The sequence below is a fragment of the Polypterus senegalus genome, chromosome 4, assembly GCF_016835505.1.
Source record: "Polypterus senegalus isolate Bchr_013 chromosome 4, ASM1683550v1, whole genome shotgun sequence".
NCBI lineage: Eukaryota > Metazoa > Chordata > Cladistia > Polypteriformes > Polypteridae > Polypterus > Polypterus senegalus.
In genome coordinates, this window is record NC_053157.1 from 70,745,688 (window position 1) to 70,763,686 (window position 17,999).

A 17,999-nucleotide genomic window follows, 5' to 3' on the forward strand; every position below is an offset into this window, starting at 1 on the left:
ATACGAGAAGTAAATATTCAATGAACATTACAATAATGGAATGGCAGAGGATGGCCTAATGAGGGGGGTCAGAAAGTCTGTTAAAATTTTGTTTTAATGTTACTGGGTTGTGCTTTTATGGCATGTATTTCAATGTATAGCAGTGCTATCATGGGAAGAACTCCATTTCCCAGCAGCCCAAGGGAGATTACCCGCATAAGATGATAGAAATGTGGACGAAAGAGGCCAGTGGGAAAATTGAAAAGGGGGTCTGGCAGAGCAATGAGAGATCATTGTTTTTGTGTATCCTGTCCAACCTGTTGTCTGAAAAGTCAATTGTGCCCTGGATTGTTTCCCGTTAGGATGAATGGACTGTCTTGTGCCTGCCTGTCGTGTGTATAGTGGTGGATTAATCGTTTAATAGGAAGTTCCTACAAATCTCGCCCCTCACCGCTCAGGACTACTGGTAAGACTGTTTCACTCATTTACTATGGATGCTGATCTCGGGATTGTCATCTTCACACCAAACCATTTCATCCACTTTTTCTGTAATAACTGTATAAGGACGTTTTCGTGAGTATTTATTGTTATGGTTCATTGTTGTGCTACAACTGTATCACTGTAATGGAAAGGCGGGGTTTGTCTGATTGTTGTTGTTGCGTATTGGATTTTCATTTAATATATTATTTATTCTTTTGTTAGTTTTGTGTCTTTGCTTGTGAGTGTGTGCGGGTCGGGCTAAGGCTGGGTGTGTTCCTCGAATCTCCCCCCAAAAAAATAAATAAATCACTGTCTCATCGACGGTGTGAATCTTAGCAGCACTGAACTGCTACAAATGTTTCAATGAACAGTTCAAAACATTTAATCCTCAGGTAAAGTCATGGAAAAAAGAAAATGACATGCCACTAGCAGCGATCCACAATAGGGATTAAAGTATTCTGATGAGAAAAAAAACATCATCACAATCTATGTATTGGAGCCATGTGGAGTTCATCAAACAATTCCTGTTGGATTTTGACTTGGGGAATTTGAGTGAAGTTCATGACAATTATTACTTTTGGATTCACAAAATATACCCAGAAACCAAGCAACAAACTATGTTCAGGTATAGAAAAGAACAAGGGTCACTGATGACACATCAAGATAATATTTATGATTTTCTTTCCTAAGGGTGGAAATGTGGCAACCATCCCTTTTGATGAATAACAGATAGTGACTGTGAGGTCCACAGTGGTATTTTGAATATTTTCACAGAGGTTTCTACAATCACCCACTGATTATGTTAAAGTTATTTTTCCTTCACCACAACAACACACATTGAGCCAGAAAAAACATCATTTTTATCAGCACCTCTGGAATCAACCCCACCTTATTCCTCAGATCTAGCCCCTTGTGACTTTTGGCTTTTCCCCAAAATTAAGGTGCCCACGAAGGGGAGAACATTTCAAGACCAAGAAGAAGCCATCAGTGCTGCCCAAAATGTGTTGGAAAAGTTGTAAAAAGAAGATTTTGAGGACTGGTTCAAAAAGTGGATCCACCATTTGAAGACGTGCATCATAACTAATGGTATTAATGTTGAGAAATGTTGAAGAGACAAGCTTTTATGTGAAAAAATGTCCAGCCTATTTATTTTTCTTAGTATTAGTAGTAGTTAATAGCCATCGGTTCAAACCTGAACCAAAGTGACTTGATGGATAAACGATCTGTAGGAAGGTCGGTCTTGTGCTAGTTGATTAAGCCCAGCCAAAGTCCTCCTTGTTGTTGCTGTAATGGTGTCAAGCCATCGCATTGCCAGCCTTCCCCCTGTTCTGACAATCATGATATCTTTTTTCAGTGACTGTTGTCTTCTTATGGTATGTCCAAAGTAGGTGAGCCATAGCTTTGTAATCCATGCATATGAGTGACATTGCCATCTTCATCTGTTCCTTGATTGATTTGTTTGTCCTTCTGTCTGTCTATGGTATTGATAAACTCCATCTCTAGCACCACATTTCAAATGCATCTATTCATTAACTGTCTTGTTTTCTTTAAGTTTTTTAATAGGCTAGGGGGCTCTTCCTAGTCTATTAAAGTTTGAATAAAACTAATTTTGTCCTATTGCATAGCCCACCATTCATACATAAATTATGCAATAATATTACGATACATTCTTCTTTCAACATTAATTTGGCTGGTGGAAGACTGGATGGTGTTAACGGTTGCAGATATTCTATGGGATATTGTAAGCTGATGTTTCATTTTCTGCAGAATCACCACCAACTGTTTCAGCATAGTCTATTGGTACGCATTTAGTCAATTTGTGTGTAACCGTTTGACAATTTTCGCGTTAATTCATTTAACTTCAACGTTTCTTGGTGCTAGGATTGCCCATGTAATCATTTCTTCTGTTGATAACCCTTCAGGATGAAATTTTTCAATTAGATTTGGACATAATAAGTCTTCTTTTATTGGGAACTTAAAGTGTGGAAAATGTAAAAATTTATAAGATCTGAGAGTGCAGGAACTGTGTCTGACAAAAGCATTCACATGAATGAGAGGTGAGAGGACCGTGGGCATCGGCTATTAACCGTAAATGGTTGATAGGAGGGTGGGACCCCCTCTACCAACTTGAAAAAATCTATTGGCAATAGTCTTGTCTTGTCTCAGGATTTTCTTTTATACTGTAATAGAGAAATTTGAAATGGATTTTTGGACCTCCTCTTGTAGATGCTAGTCCTCCAAACCGATAAATAATTGCATAGACAGATACTGTCTTAAGCTTAGCCTTCTTTTACTTATGTTAATCAGGCCTCTGTATATTTTACCTTGCAAACAGAGGTTCGGGACTGTAGGGATACTTTGGAAGATGTTCTATAGAGCATTCATGTCCACAGGAATGGTTCAAAGGTAAAATATGGACATAGATTCAGGAGGAAGCTTAGAAGCCTATTCTGGTCTTGGCCCAGGTAAGCTTGGAGTCAGAAGCACAGTAAGAGAGAAGAGCAGACAGTGTGGAATTAAGAGAGATGAGACTGGCTGAGGGGCAAAGGAAAAGGAGATAGAAAGGAATGCTTGTTTATCCAGACCCAGAAAGGCTTTAAGATTCTTATTTTGTTGTATTTTATCTTATATGTACTACCTTCTCTGTTACTTTTCCCTGTGTCTGTTACTGAATCATCCATCCATCCATCCATTCTCTTCCGCTTATCCGAGGTCGGGTCGCGGGGGCAGCAGCTTAAGCAGAGAGGCCCAGACTTCCCTCTCCCCGGCCACTTCTTCCAGCTCTTCCGGAGAATCCCAAAGGCGTTCCCAGCCCAGCCGGGAGACATAGTCCCTCCAGCGTGTCCTGGGTCTTCCCCGGGGCCTCCTCCCGGTTGGACGTGCCCGGAACACCTCACCAGGGAGGCGTCCAGGAGGCATCCTGATCAGATGCCCGAGCCACCTCATCTGACTCCTCTCGATGCGGAGGAGCAGCGGCTCTACTCTGAGCCCCTCCCGGATGACTGAGCTTCTCACCCTACCTTTAAGGGAAAGCCCAGACACCCTGCGGAGGAAACTCATTTCAGCCGCTTGTATTCGCGATCTCGTTCTTTGGTCACTACCCATAGCTCATGACCATAGGTGAGGGTAGGAAGGTAGATCGACTGGTAAATTGAGAGCTTTGCCTTACGGCTCAGCTCCTTTTTCACCACGACAGACCGATGCAGAGCCCGCATCACTGCGGATGCCGCACCGATCCGCCTGTCGATCTCACGCTCCATTCTTCCCTCACTCGTGAACAAGACCCCGAGATACTTGAACTCCTCCACTTGGGGCAGGATCTCTCCCCCAACCCTGAGAGGGCACTCCACCCTTTTCCGGCTGAGGACCATGCTCGGATTTGGAGGTGCTGATTCTCATCCCAGCCGCTTCACACTCAGCTGCGAACCGATCCAGAGAGAGCTGAAGATCACGGCCTGATGAAGCAAACAGGACAACATCATCTGCAAAAAGCAGTGACCCAATCCTGAGTCCACCAAACCGGACCCCTTCAACACCCTGGCTGCGCCTAGAAATTCTGTCCATAAAAGTTATGAACAGAATCGGTGACAAAGGGCAGCCCTGGCGGAGTCCAACTCTCACTGGAAACGGGCTCGACTTACTGCCGGCAATGCGGACCAAGCTCTGACACCGGTTGTACAGAGACCGAACAGCTCTTATCAGGGGTCCGTACCCCATACTCCCGAGCACCCCCACAGGATTCCCGAGGGACACGGTCGAATGCCTTTTCCAAGTCCACAAAACACATGTAGACCGGTCGGGCAAACTCCCATGCACCCTCCAGGACTCTGCTAAGGGTGAAGAGCTGGTCCACTGTTCCGCGACCAGGACGAAAACCACACTGTTCCTCCTGAATCCGAGGTTCGACTATCGGACGGACCCTCCTCTCCAGAACCCCCGAATAGACTTTTCCAGGGAGGCTGAGGAGTGTGATCCCTCTATAGTTGGAACACACCCTCCGGTCCCCCTTTTTAAAGAGGGGGACCACCACCCCGGTCTGCCAATCCAGAGGCACTGTCCCGATGTCCATGCGATGTTGCAGAGGCGTGTCAACCAAGACAGTCCTACAACATCCAGAGCCTTAAGGAACTCCGGCGTATCTCATCCACCCCCGGGCCCTGCCACCAAGGAGTTTTTTGACCACCTCGGTGACTTCAGTCCCAGAGATGGGAGAGCCCACCTCAGAGTCCCCAGGCTCTGCTTCCTCATTGGAAGGCATGTTAGTGGGATTGAGGAGGTCTTCGAAGTACTCCTCCCACCGACCCACAACGTCGAAGTGAGGTCAGCAGCGCACCATCCCCACTATATACGGTGTTGACACTGCACTGCTTCCCTCCTGAGACGCCGGACGGTGGACCAGAATCTCCTCGAAGCCGTCCAAAGTCGCTCTCCATGGCCTCTCCAAACTCCTCCCATGCCCGAAGTTTTGCCTCAGCAACAACGAAGCCGCGTTCCGCTTGGCCTGCCGGTACCTATCAGCTGCCTCCAGAGACCCACAGGACAAAAAAGTCCTATAGGACTCCTTCTTCAGCTTGACAGCATCCCTCACCGCCGGTGTCCACCAACGGGTTCGGGATTGCCGCCACGACAGGCACCGACCACCTTGCGGCCACAGCTCCGGTCAGCCGCCTCAACAATAGAGGCACGGAACATGGCCCATTCGACTCAATGTCCCCACCTCCCTCGGGGCGTGGTTGAAGTTCTGCCGGAGGTGGGAGTTGAAGCTACTTCTGACAGGGGACTCTGCCAGCCGTTCCCAGCAGACCCTCACAACACGTTTGGGCCTACCAGGTCTGACCGGCATCTTCCCCCACCATCGAAGCCAACTCACCACCAGGTGGTGATCAGTTGACAGCTCCGCCCCTCTCTTCACCCGAGTGTCCAAGGCATATGGCCGCAAGTCCGACGACACGACCACAAAGTCGATCATCGACCTGAGGCCTAGGGTGTCCTGGTGCCAAGTGCACATATGAACACCCTTATGCTTGAACATGGTGTTCGTTATGGACAATCCGTGACGAGCACAGAAGTCCAATAACAAAACACCGCTCGGGTTCAGATCGGGGCCATTCCTCCCAATCACGCCCTTCCAGGTCTCACTGTCATTGCCCACGTGAGCATTGAAGTCTCCCAGCAAAACGAGGGAATCCCCAGAAGGTATGCCCTCTAGCAACCCATCCAGAGACTCCAAAAAGGGTGGATACTCCAAACTGCTGAATCACCTTCTTTTAATTTTACTTTGGCCTGTGTGACTTCATTTTGGGTTGTGAAATTACTTTTAAATGTTAGTGCATATAAAGGGGGACTGCAGATAAAAAATTAAATTATACAAAAGAACATGAGAAGACAATATTAAGCGATTAGGGGCAAACATTATTCCTGAATGAATGACACAGAACTTCAATTCAAGGGGTAGCAACGCAGAGGCATGAACAAAGCCCAACGGCAAACACAAAATAAATAAAAAAAGAATCGGAGCCAAGTGACTCTGCCCATAACTAATATGCTTTTAGATTGGATGTCGAAGGAAATACTTGAGCAATAAATTAAACAAAACAAGACCAAAGAAAAATCTACAAGGAATAGCTAGCCTAGAAATCAATGGGATAATAAATACACGAAAGGCTGGACAACAGCTGAAAAACATAAAAATTAAGAGGAAATTGCAGTTTACAAATTGTTAGGTAATGCTGGAAAGTTGGGACCACTGAATGAAGGAAAAGTAGAAAAAGAATTGTAGCTTCCTTGTTTTGTTTAAAGTGTTCCTCCCTTACCAAAATTTGAGAGACATTCAAGCTTCACAGAGTTTGCAGTTAAAAGTTAGTTAAGGAAGAAGAAAAATCTGTAGTGTTCAAATATGATCTCTTAATAATTTAGCTCCAGTCGATCCCTCTATTTTCAAATTCAACAGAAAAATGTGCAATTCAATAACCAATGAAGGCTGTTAGGGAAAAAAAAATCAAAAGAATAATAAAAGGTTGTGCATAATTATGACAAATAAATACAAAGATAGATATTGTGGTGAACAGCCTGGACATAGACAGGTAGACATTTTTGCAAAGCACCACACATGTTTATTTACAGTAGTATTTACAATAAAGTGAAGTACACAACCCAGTGCCGCAGCACCAATCACCCTCAGTCCAGGCCCTTCCAATGCCTCTCTCTCTCTTCAGGTCTGCCTCCACTCCTCTCCTTCGAGCTCCGTCCTCTTCCACCCAACTCCAGCCATCGAATGGAGGGAGACGGCCCCTTTTATGCTCACCCGGACGTGTTCTAGGTGCCTCCTGATAACCTTCCGCCAGCCCTCCCAGGCGTGGCGAAAGTGCCAGCTGTGCACCTAGAAGCACTTCGGGTGTCCCTGGTCTTTTTGCCCCCAGTACCTCTGGGTGTTGCAGAAGTGCTGAGGGCCAGGGCTCCACAGGCATCGGGGCACCGCCTGGCCCTTATATGGTTGAGCTTCTAAGCTCTGTTCCCGCGGTCCCCAAAACAACCAGGGCGGTCGCCCCCTCGTGGTCTGGAGAAGGCGTAAGCCCTACTCTGGTTCTTCTGGGCTTCCCGGCTGGGTACCACCACCAGCCACTCACCACAACATCCTTTACTAAACCAAGGTGGTGCAGTCCCATCATATGAACAGCTCCAAATTATTTGCTTAAGAGCTGAGATTTCTATGGCAAGACAGATTAACCATAACAGAACAGTTACTTTTATCAGTTAATTTACATAGCATATTTAAATATATTGTAGACACCAGTCAGCATACAGATAAATGGTATATTCTAGTAACATTCCTAATATTTTAATATTATGTAAAGGTTCCAAAAAAGTTAATAGGTTAATAGTCTTAGGTAAATATCGGGTTCATTGGATAAAACTTTTTACATGTAAATAGGTATCAAAGTACATAACAAAAAGTTAAAATATCATATGAACTCATGTACAATTTCATGTATTGGTACAAATGAAGTAAAGATGTCTTAGTTTAACAGGCAGACACTTTACAACTTCAAACAGCAGGTTTTTCCCTTGCACTGTCTATCTAGTCACAAACAAGAAGCAATATTGTACCAATCTCTTTTCCTAAAATAACACCAAGGATCCCAAAATATATCAGAATAGGGAATATAATCTTATTAAATAAAACTCCTCTCAGGAGCCCCCAGTGTCCCTACATCATTGAGCTTTCAATTCCTTTAAAATGTCAGAGTCTCCAGGAAAGCATTCTCAAGGCCCATCCTCTTAAAGCGGAAACCCGATAACCTGCTCTCCTAGAATGGGACTTTGTGCTGCCCTTTATTCTACCTCCAATTCACTATGGCATCATATAGCAAAGGGCAAGAACCCTTTTGTGCTTGCCACATTGCTTGTAATCAAGAACCCTTAGATTAGCAGTGCCTGCTTCTGTTCAGGTCAACCTTCTCTCTTGTTTTCCTGCTTGCCCCTGATTTTGTGTACCCCATTTGAGTTATCCAGCGCATGCTGCTAACTAGTGGTACCTTTTCTTGACCACTGGTGAGATGACATGCATCTTCTGTTTATTTCTTATAGCCTTGAAATGGTCCTCTCTTTACCCCATGCCACACTTCTTGCCAACAACCAACCTATCGACTAGGGAGCCAATTACAATATACTGTATGTGGGAAAAGAGCATTACAGATAAGAGTGCTGTTAGATGGCAGAGAATGTCCAAATGGAATGTCTGGAGAAGTTTTAGGCAGTTAGATGTGCCAGTAAATGAGCACATGGGTCACTAGAGTGTAGTAAGAACTATATATGTGTATGCTGCCTTGGAATGGAAATTAATAATAATAATAATAATAATAATACATTTTATTTGAAAGCGCCTTTCAAAACACTCAAGGACACTGTACACAGTAAAAAATAATAATAAAAGTGAGAAAATAAAAAGCAGGCAAAAGAGCAGGTAATTTATAAGATCATAAAACATAAAACAGTTCCAAGATAGGAAAATGGAGAAAGTTATGTGGGATAAGCTATTTTGAATAGGTGAGTTTTTAATCTAGACTTAAAAAGAGAGAAAGAGGTGATGTTTCTTATTTCAGGAGGTAGGGAATTCCAAAGTCGAGGAGCAGAGCAACTGAAAGCCCTGTTCCCCATAGTGGCAAGACGGGGGACAGGGACAGAGAGAGAAAGAGAAGAAGAGGATCTGAGACACCGAGATGGGATGATGATCTGTACCAAATCAGAGAGATATGGAGGAGAGAGATGATGAATAGCCTTAAAAGTATACAGAAGTATTTTAAAATTAATGCGATATTTGACCGGAAGCCAATGGAGCTGCTGGAGAACAGGGGTGATGTGGTGAATAGAAGGGGTCCTGGTGATGATACGGGCAGCAGAGTTCTGAACACGTTGAAGCTTATGAATTGATTTTTGAGAAAGACCAAAAAGAAGTGAATTACAATAGTCAAGCCGAGAAGTAACAAGGCTGTGAACAAGAATGGCAGTGGCCATTGTGTATTTGCTAGAGAGCTTGAAATGCAGTTTGGATGCAAACATCTAATATTCCCAGAGTTCATTAGACAGCAGGGAACCTTCTACACTTAGAAAGGGAGCTTTGATGCTATGAATGTTCTACAATAGGCTAAATATTTTCTAGTCAATAGCAGGATCTACTCAATTCCAGAATGAAATTAGTGGGACTATGTGAGGACTGAAAACCTGTCTTGAAATCTGTCCCTTAAAAGACAATGAATGCTCAGGGCCACAGTACAAGTTGAGCTAGAGCCAACAGAGGGAATGTTAGCCTGGTGTCCCTAGAATGAAAGTTATAGAAAGAAAAGATCTGCTTGGAAGAATGACATAAATTACCCAAATCCAGGTGTACAAAGCTTGAAAAGACTACCCCAAAAAGACTTGAAACTGTAATTGCTGCCAAAGGGGCTCCTACAAAGTACTGAATTAAGGGCTTGAATATTTACATTAATGAGAAATTTCTGTTTTTGATTTTTTTTTTAAACATGCTTTCAGTTTGTCATTATAGATTATTATACTGAGACTGATGGGTACAAATGGCAAAATTATCCATTTAAAATTAAATTTACAACACAATAAAATATGCAGAAAGTGATGGGGTCTGAATACTCTCTGAATCCACTGTGTTTATATATATAAAATGTGTGTGTGTGTGTGTGTATTTGTGTGTGTTTGTGTGCGTGTGTAATGATGGATGACAGGGATGGACTGGAATCCTGACCAGGATGGATGGAGTTGCCATACCTGGCTGGAAAGCCATTATGAATGGGTGGATACCACAGATGGATAGACATCCTATTTGGGATGTTTGCTATTCCCTTTCCTAGTGAGGAGGCAGATATAATGGAAGGACAAAGGGAGACTACTTTCTGGGCCATGTGTTTTCCCTGGTACACTGGGTGGCAGCACCCATCTGATATAGTCAGATTCAAGAGAGAAGGAGGACAACAAAACTCGGTTATGGAGGAGTGAAGATGGAAAAAAAGGAAGGAAAATATGGAAGAAAAGAAAGAAAAAAATGTTGCAGTATATAATGCCAAGAAGAAAGTGATATGGCTGCGGTGGACTAGCGCCCTGCCCGGGGTTTGTTTCCTGCCTTGCACCCTGTGTTGGCTGGGATTGGCTCCAGCGGACCCCGGTGACCCTGTAGTTAGGATATAGTGGGTTGGATAATGGATGGATGGATGGATGGATGTGATATGGCACTTTTGAACTCAGGATCTGGGGCATGGTCAGTTGTGTCTGGAGTTTGTGGTGCAAGATGACACTCATGTGTGTCTGTGGATCACCTTCTGACTCATCTTGGGTATGCAGTCCCACCCTGGGATGAGTGGGGGCACTGCTGCTAACGGTGTCACCTCTTTCTTTTCCAGCAGCCAGGGGAAGAGGCTTAATACGGGCAATTTACCCCACCCCTTCCAGTCTCAGGAGTATAAATGCTAGACTCACACAGAAGGTGGTTTCTCAATCTCAACCCCCATTCATGAAAGGAGGATCTCCAAACCAGACCTGATCTGGTAAAGACTGCCTGTCATGGGTATTTATTGTGCCATCATTTTTGTTGGTTTCAACAAATTATTGTTAAACGGGGGTGACCCAATTGGAATCCCAACATTTTTCCCCTCCAGTTGTTGTACCTCACACCACCACTATATATGTATATACTGTATATACTCACGGATAAGTTCTCCTGCAGATAAGTTGGGACTTACATTTACAGTATAATTTCCGCTATTTTATAATGTCGGTCATATAAGTCGAATGTGGAAAACTCTATTAAAACAAGGGATTATGATATGCTAACGCCCTCCTGAGAGAATGACCATGAAGCACACGGCCTTTTTTTTCTATGTGGGTGTGGCAATGCGCAGTATCAGAGCATGCTCCCTCTCTCTATTGTGCCTATGTGACCACACGGTAATACCCAAACTATTCCAAAGCAAAGTTTGCACTATTTTGTGTGTTTTGTATCTCACATCCTCATACACCTGTATTGTAAGAGCATTCCTTATCTATGATGAAGCGTTCAATCAGAAGAAAATATGAAGCTGGTTTTAAATTAAACATTGTTAAAGTAGCGAAAAAAATCGGTAACTGAGCTGCTGCAACAAAATTCGATGCGTCTGAGAAACTGGTGCGAGATTCGAGGAGGCAAGATGTAAAAAAAAAAATAAAAAATTAAGTGTTGCATTTTTGAATGGGCATATAAGTCGGGGCCTGATTTTATGATCGATTTTTCGGGTTTCAAGACCCGATTTATACATGAGTATATACGGTGTATATATATATATATATATATATATATATATATATATATATATATATGCACCTTCCAGTCCAGTCCATTCCAGTACATAATCTGCAGTGCTACAGGAAGCTGATATTTAGTTCTGGGCAAACTTCTGAGGACAATAATACATCAAGCCTCTGAAGAGTTTTTCTTTAAAGTTGGTATTGCTCCAATTATTTTTTTCGAGTGTGCTTGCCTTTCTTTTTGCAATGCCAAATTACATTACATCCTGTAGGAAACCAAACCTTATTTCTTAGTTATTACTTTCATTTTACACAAATATATATATATATATATATATATATATATATATATATATATATATATATATATATATATATATATAGAGAGAGAGAGAGAGAGAGAGAGAGAGTGACATACTCTATATATATGTATAGTCAAACATACTGTATGACTATAAGTTAGAAACATTTGGAATACCATCAAGTTCATATAAATTTTTTGATTATTTATTAATATACTGAATGTATCTGTATAGTTTACATAGCTTTCACCATATTCACATGAACAGCTAAAGAGGGAAATGTGTTACTGATATTAACAACACTCATTTTTTTAATTTTCAGAAAATATATACACTTTTTATTTGAAAAGTGGGAAAATAGAAAGATTCTTTAATTTTATTATCTCAGTAGTATGACATCATTTCAGAGTTGCAACAACATAAGATATGCACCAGTGCTTGCTCTACTGTAGTATTGCTAACTGACTTTCTGATGATGCAATCTTTATATGCGTTCCATAAAACTAACATCCACACAGAAGTAAAATATAGCAGTACTCATTTTCTTATGATCTTTGATGGCACTTGCACATTAAACAATGAGAACATAGGATTCAGTTCTATAAAACAATCCTGAAGTTTCTCAGTAAACATTTCCTTAGTTATAATGTGTTTAACAACTTTGTAATAAAATTAAATCTGATGGTTCTGCCTGTCATTTTTGTAACGTAGGATGTGAGTAATGTTGCCTCCACACCCCACTGTTTGCAAAGAAATGCCTTTACAGCATTCATTGTGCCTAAAAAGTAAACCCTGTCATCAGTTAATGTTTGAATTTCCGGAAGCACCTTTTGTCGAGTTGTAACTTACGGGGGTTTCCCTTGAACAGATCTTTTGTATGGACTTTATGTCTTTTGTAACACTACTTTTACATATATTTGAAGAGATAATAAGAAATTGATAAGATAGTGAATACGCTAAGCCAACTGGAATTTTTACACAGCTGCTGTATACTGAATTTTGTTCTTAAATAGTCATTACCAAGTAACAGTATTCACTTTAGACATTACACCTGTATAGCTATTTTATTTTATAACTCACATGACTATAGTATTTTAAGAAATACTTTCCTGCAAACTGTAAGCAGCCATAAAAGTGGGTTGTCTAGCAAAAAGTGCTGGATAGTTTAATATAATTTTAGATACAGTATTTTAACTGTGCTTTAAATATGAAAACGTTGGTCATCTGGGAACAATTAAGTAGGGAGTCGAAAGAAACGTGAGAATATCAAACATGGAATATACTGAGCTAGTCATTCAGGTAAAATACAAATAATGAAAATTCAACACTCTATTTGTGTTCCTATTGTAAAAAAAATGTGTATAATGCGTTGTGATTGTTTTTTACACTGACCATGGATCAGGGCATCAATTAATCGTGTAGTATTTGAACATGAAAAACCTTCAAAACAAAATGAGACCATTTTTTCCTTTAAGCTTGCCTATCTCATCCAGAAATTTTCTAAAAACAAAAAAGATTCTGTGTTTCAAGTTCATGATGCAGTTCCAGCATCCTGGGGTCAAACTTGTGTGGAGATTGTGTGGAGATTAAACATTCTCCCCATTTCAGCATAGGGTTTCCTTAAGTCATTCTGATTTTTCTCCTGCATTTTCAAAGATATCACCCATGTGCACCTGGGGATCACCTTTCTGGATCCACTGAGCTAAACAATACTATGATGCGATAAGAGAGGGTGTTCACACTAATGATTTTATTCTCTTTCCAGCTGCAGCTCCAAGAACCCACCATGACAGGACAACTGACACAACTGCAGTGCCCCAGGCCCTATCCTGTGGTTCCAGTTGGAGTAAATAAAAATCTGATGGTCCCCAGGGTAAGTCGTCTGCTTTTTGGACCTGAACTTAGCCTATAGCAAGCACCTTCACAAAATCTAAACTTTTGCCTTGTTTAAGGTTTCCTCTTTCCTTGGTACCAAGGAAACTGCAATAAATTAGTGTAAAATAAGTAGTCTCAACATGCACACAGTCTCAACACATCTAAAAAGGTTTGGAGCAGCCACCTGTATATTGTCCCTGGTTGCAAAAGGGCAAACAGATAAGCAAAGATGTGCTCTGGTTGAGTTCCAAAACTGAACTGATCTGGTTAGAAAAGATTTTGGCTTTATAAGTCAAAAGTGGAAGTGATATCATCTAGCCAGACCCGGAAGTGATGTCAGTCTGGGCACCGGAACCAGAAGTGACTTTGAATCAGGCAAGTTTTCCCATATTTGGCCTGTCGGGATAACAGAGGTAGGTTTAGTGCACCCTGCCACCCCCTGGCCTGGCGGGTAATTACCTGCACTTGGTCCAATCAGCTCCCTCCTAAAAACAAGTGTGTGATTTTAGATATGGAGAACACTGTCACAGGATATGAATATCTTGTGGGTATGCAAAACACAGTGGACAAATTCATCATACAAAGATACAGTACATATTCTGCAATCAAAAATCATGCCACATTGAACCCTGACCAGAGTTTCATGTGTTAACCGATTACTTGACATTTAATGCTTTATATTAGTGTGTGTCCTATGTCATAGCATTTGCTGTTACTGCTGTTGTCTTACTTTGAATATTTGAAGCACTTTGAGCATAGGAAAGGCACTATATAGATTAAATTATATTATTACACAAAATGTATTCTTAAGTAAAAAACTGGATGTTCAATATTCACTTGCAAAGTCAGACCAGTGCAGGAGACACTTCAAGTTGCTACTTTCAATTGTACCATTTCTATACACCTTTTGTAAAGTAAACAATATTTAATATATGTAAAACTATCAACATTGGGATCTTTAGATATTTGCGTATTGACGCTTATGAGTAAAAGCTGGTGTTCTTACCCCAACTGGATGCCCTAGAGGTGGAAGGATAAGTGAAGACAGCTTACATGGGGCTTTGTCTCCCCCAACACGCTAAATGGCAACAAACCCAGGCTTGGATCCCCACATGAGTGCCCACAAGGAATGATGGGTATTGTAGTCCCAGGGAAAAGCCCTTTTGGGTCCCATGGGGGTCTCCAGGGGGAGCTGCGTGATTTGGGAGTCCCTATTCTGTAGGGCTCCAACCTCATTCAAAGGGCTGCAGCTTCATGTCACCGTAAGCACTCCTGGGGATTGGATAATAGGAGCTGCCTGTCACACATGGTTGAGCAAGAATCAAGAGGACAGAGGATGAAGCTTGCTGGAGGGGGCAGTGGAAGCAGTGACAGAGAGAAAGAGAAGACAAAGAGTGACAGAGTTTTTTATTGCTGTGCGCTGTGCTTAGCTGTACTATGCTTTGATGGTGGGAAATGCTTACCTGAAGAAGAGTTTCCCACAATAAAGACTTTTTTTCATTTTACCTTGTATCTGAGCTTATGAGCCAAGTGTCTGGTGAGCCCCCCTCCACACACTGTATTTACTTCCTTAGGACATCAGTGCCTTAAATATTACCATTTGTCAAAAATTTTTATTACATGCAAATATGACATTTCTTACAGAAATCTTTCCAATTTTAATAACCTTCTCTCACTCTATACTATAGAAATTAAACAACTAATATAGATATAGGTAGGATCAGTTAATTCAATTTTTAGAAAATAAATAGAAGTGAGCTTAAGACAACATACACTCTCTCATTATTTGTGCAAAAAATGTTCTATCTTAATTACTCCACATGTAACTCTCTCAACTCAAGGTTTCCAAATGTACCTGCATATGCCTCTGATCAATATAATCAGACACCTGCTTCACTAAATCTCATTTTTTTTAGTTTTGTTTACTTATCAGACAGTCTTGGGTTTACAACAATCCCTAATCCTGTAACTGCAAGTTATCAATATAATATCCCATGAGACATAATAACTGCCTAATGAACACTCTACTGCAGTAACATACATTACATTGCTAGCACACCATCTTGTTGTAAAGAAGAAATGCAAAATAATAAAAATACATTCAGGCTAAGAGTAATGATCGAAAGGTTGTTTTCGAAGATGGCATGCATTGTCCAGAGTTAGGTGAACATGATGAATCAATGCTATCTTTGTAAATTCCAGTATTTCTGAGTGATTTATTATATTAAATTGTTTTTCTTTCTGTGATCTCTCCATGGATAAGGAAGGAAGTACTGCTCTGATCTCAATAAGATGTACTGAATGTCTGACTGATTTTAAGCACTTCAAATTGAAAACATTTCAAAAATGAATGTAGTTTTGCCAAGACACGTTTTTGTGATTATTAAATCAAATGCATCAGCAGAGTTTCACAGAGTTATTCCAGCCTTTAAATTTTAGCCATTGATAATAATATCATAATCATAAAATCATAATATGATTTTGAAAGGAGCTCAAAGCAATGTTAACATCTGGAATCATTCACCTTAGAAGTATGTAAATCATGAAGAAATGCCTGCTCAACAAAACTATTAAAACAAATTTTTAACATAAAATAATTATTAGCTTTAGGAACCTTTATGTCTTTTACACAAAGAGTAGTACAAAGTCCATTAACATCATTAGCAAAAACGTTAATACACTTTAGTTAAAGACACCCTTTAAAACAGTATTTAGGAACAAAAGGTGTTTTGGAAATTCTCAGCTCTCGTTTGAGCTTCAATTCCTTGTTTATTTGTATAATTTTAAAGCATGTTGTCATAGCAACTAATGCTATATAAGTTGTTCGTTACAAATTAAGTTTTTATAAGGTACACTTCTGTTTGACTAAAGAGTAACTGCAGGATTAAGCAGTATGAAGATGATTGATCAAACACATCAATCCCACATGGAAGTGGTAAAAGATGAACTGGAAGAAGCAGAAGAGATGGACTTCAGAAATGAATAATTTACTTAAAAATGTCCATTGCCACTGTTAATAAGTGGAAGCACATGGAGTTATTAGAGATGAAAATCATTTGCAATAGCATAGTGTTATGAACCATCTTGTTGCAAAGTTTTAATTTGCTTTCTAATTTTTTTTTTACAGTCATTACCTTACAACCAATACTTTAACAATGAAATGATCTTCTCAATTTTAGGATTAATTTCTTGCATCCATGATTTTCCCCCTGCCCATAGGATTTAATGCAAATTAAAGAAGGCACTCTTACATAATGCACTTTAAAAATTTGCTATAATCAAATTTGATTGATTTCCTGGATATGTTGTGTGAAACCCAAATGCACTGACTTATAAATTCTTCTTGACAGGTGGCTTTTCATTCATTAGGTCAGCAGGTGTACCTTTATGTTGATGTTATCTATCAGTGAGCACACTGGAGAATTGGAATTCGGACTGGGGTGCAAAGGGGGAACCATTCCTGGATGATGGAGTCCATCATAAGATGACTATTGTACTCAAGCTCAATATCTGTCTGTGTGATGTCTACATGTGTCTATATATATATATATATATATATATATATATTGTGAACTTTGACCCGGACACAGACAGACGGACATCATATTATCACCACACACCGTTTATTTTACAACTACTATTTACAAAATTCACGTGCTCACAAAACCCCAGTGCTTTCAGCACCGATCCCCCAAAGTCCAGGCCTCACAGTCCTTTGTGCCTTTCCTTCCTGGCCGCCTCCAGTCCTCACTCCAGCTCTGTCCACTACCTCCCGACATCCACCGCTGACTGGAGGGAGGCGGCCCCTTTTATAGGAACCCGGATGGGCTCCAGCTGCTTCTCGGCAATCAATCCTAGCCATACCCCAGTGTGGCGGAAGTGTCGGCTGCGCACCCGGAAGCTGTCCGGGTGTCCCCTGTCGTTTTACCCCCAGCACTTCCTGGTGTGGCGGAAGTGCTGGGTTCCAGGGTTCCTTACGCACCTGGGCGCCGCCTGGCCCCCAACATAACCAGGACGGACGCCCCCTCGCGGTCTGGAGGAGGCACAAGCCCTCCTCTAGTCCTCCTGGGCGTACCGGTCGGGGACCACTATATATATATATATATATATTGTCATGTATGCATTGCGGGCTCAAATTGCAGTCAAAGATGTATAAAATATACATTTGACATCCAAATAATTTCTTCATGGTGCTTTTATGGGTACATGGCAGGAAATTAAATGACAAACAGGAAACAGAAATGAATTCTTGACGGATGTGATGATGATTGAGGGAGATGGATTTGAAATCATAATCGGGAGACGGAAATGAAGTCATCAGGAAAAGACAGAAATTTAAGTCATCATTTGGAACAGGAATCGGAGTTATCTCGTTGAGATATATATTTGAATGTTGTCTCTGATGCACCAGCATCCTATTTAGCCCTGCAAATATGCACTGTATGCTCTGGCATTAAAAAGATTTCCATTACATGGAAGTTCATCCATCCATCCATCCATTTTCCAACCGCTGAATCCGAACACAGGGTCACGGGGGTCTGCAGGAGCCAATCCCAGCCAACACAGGGCACAAGG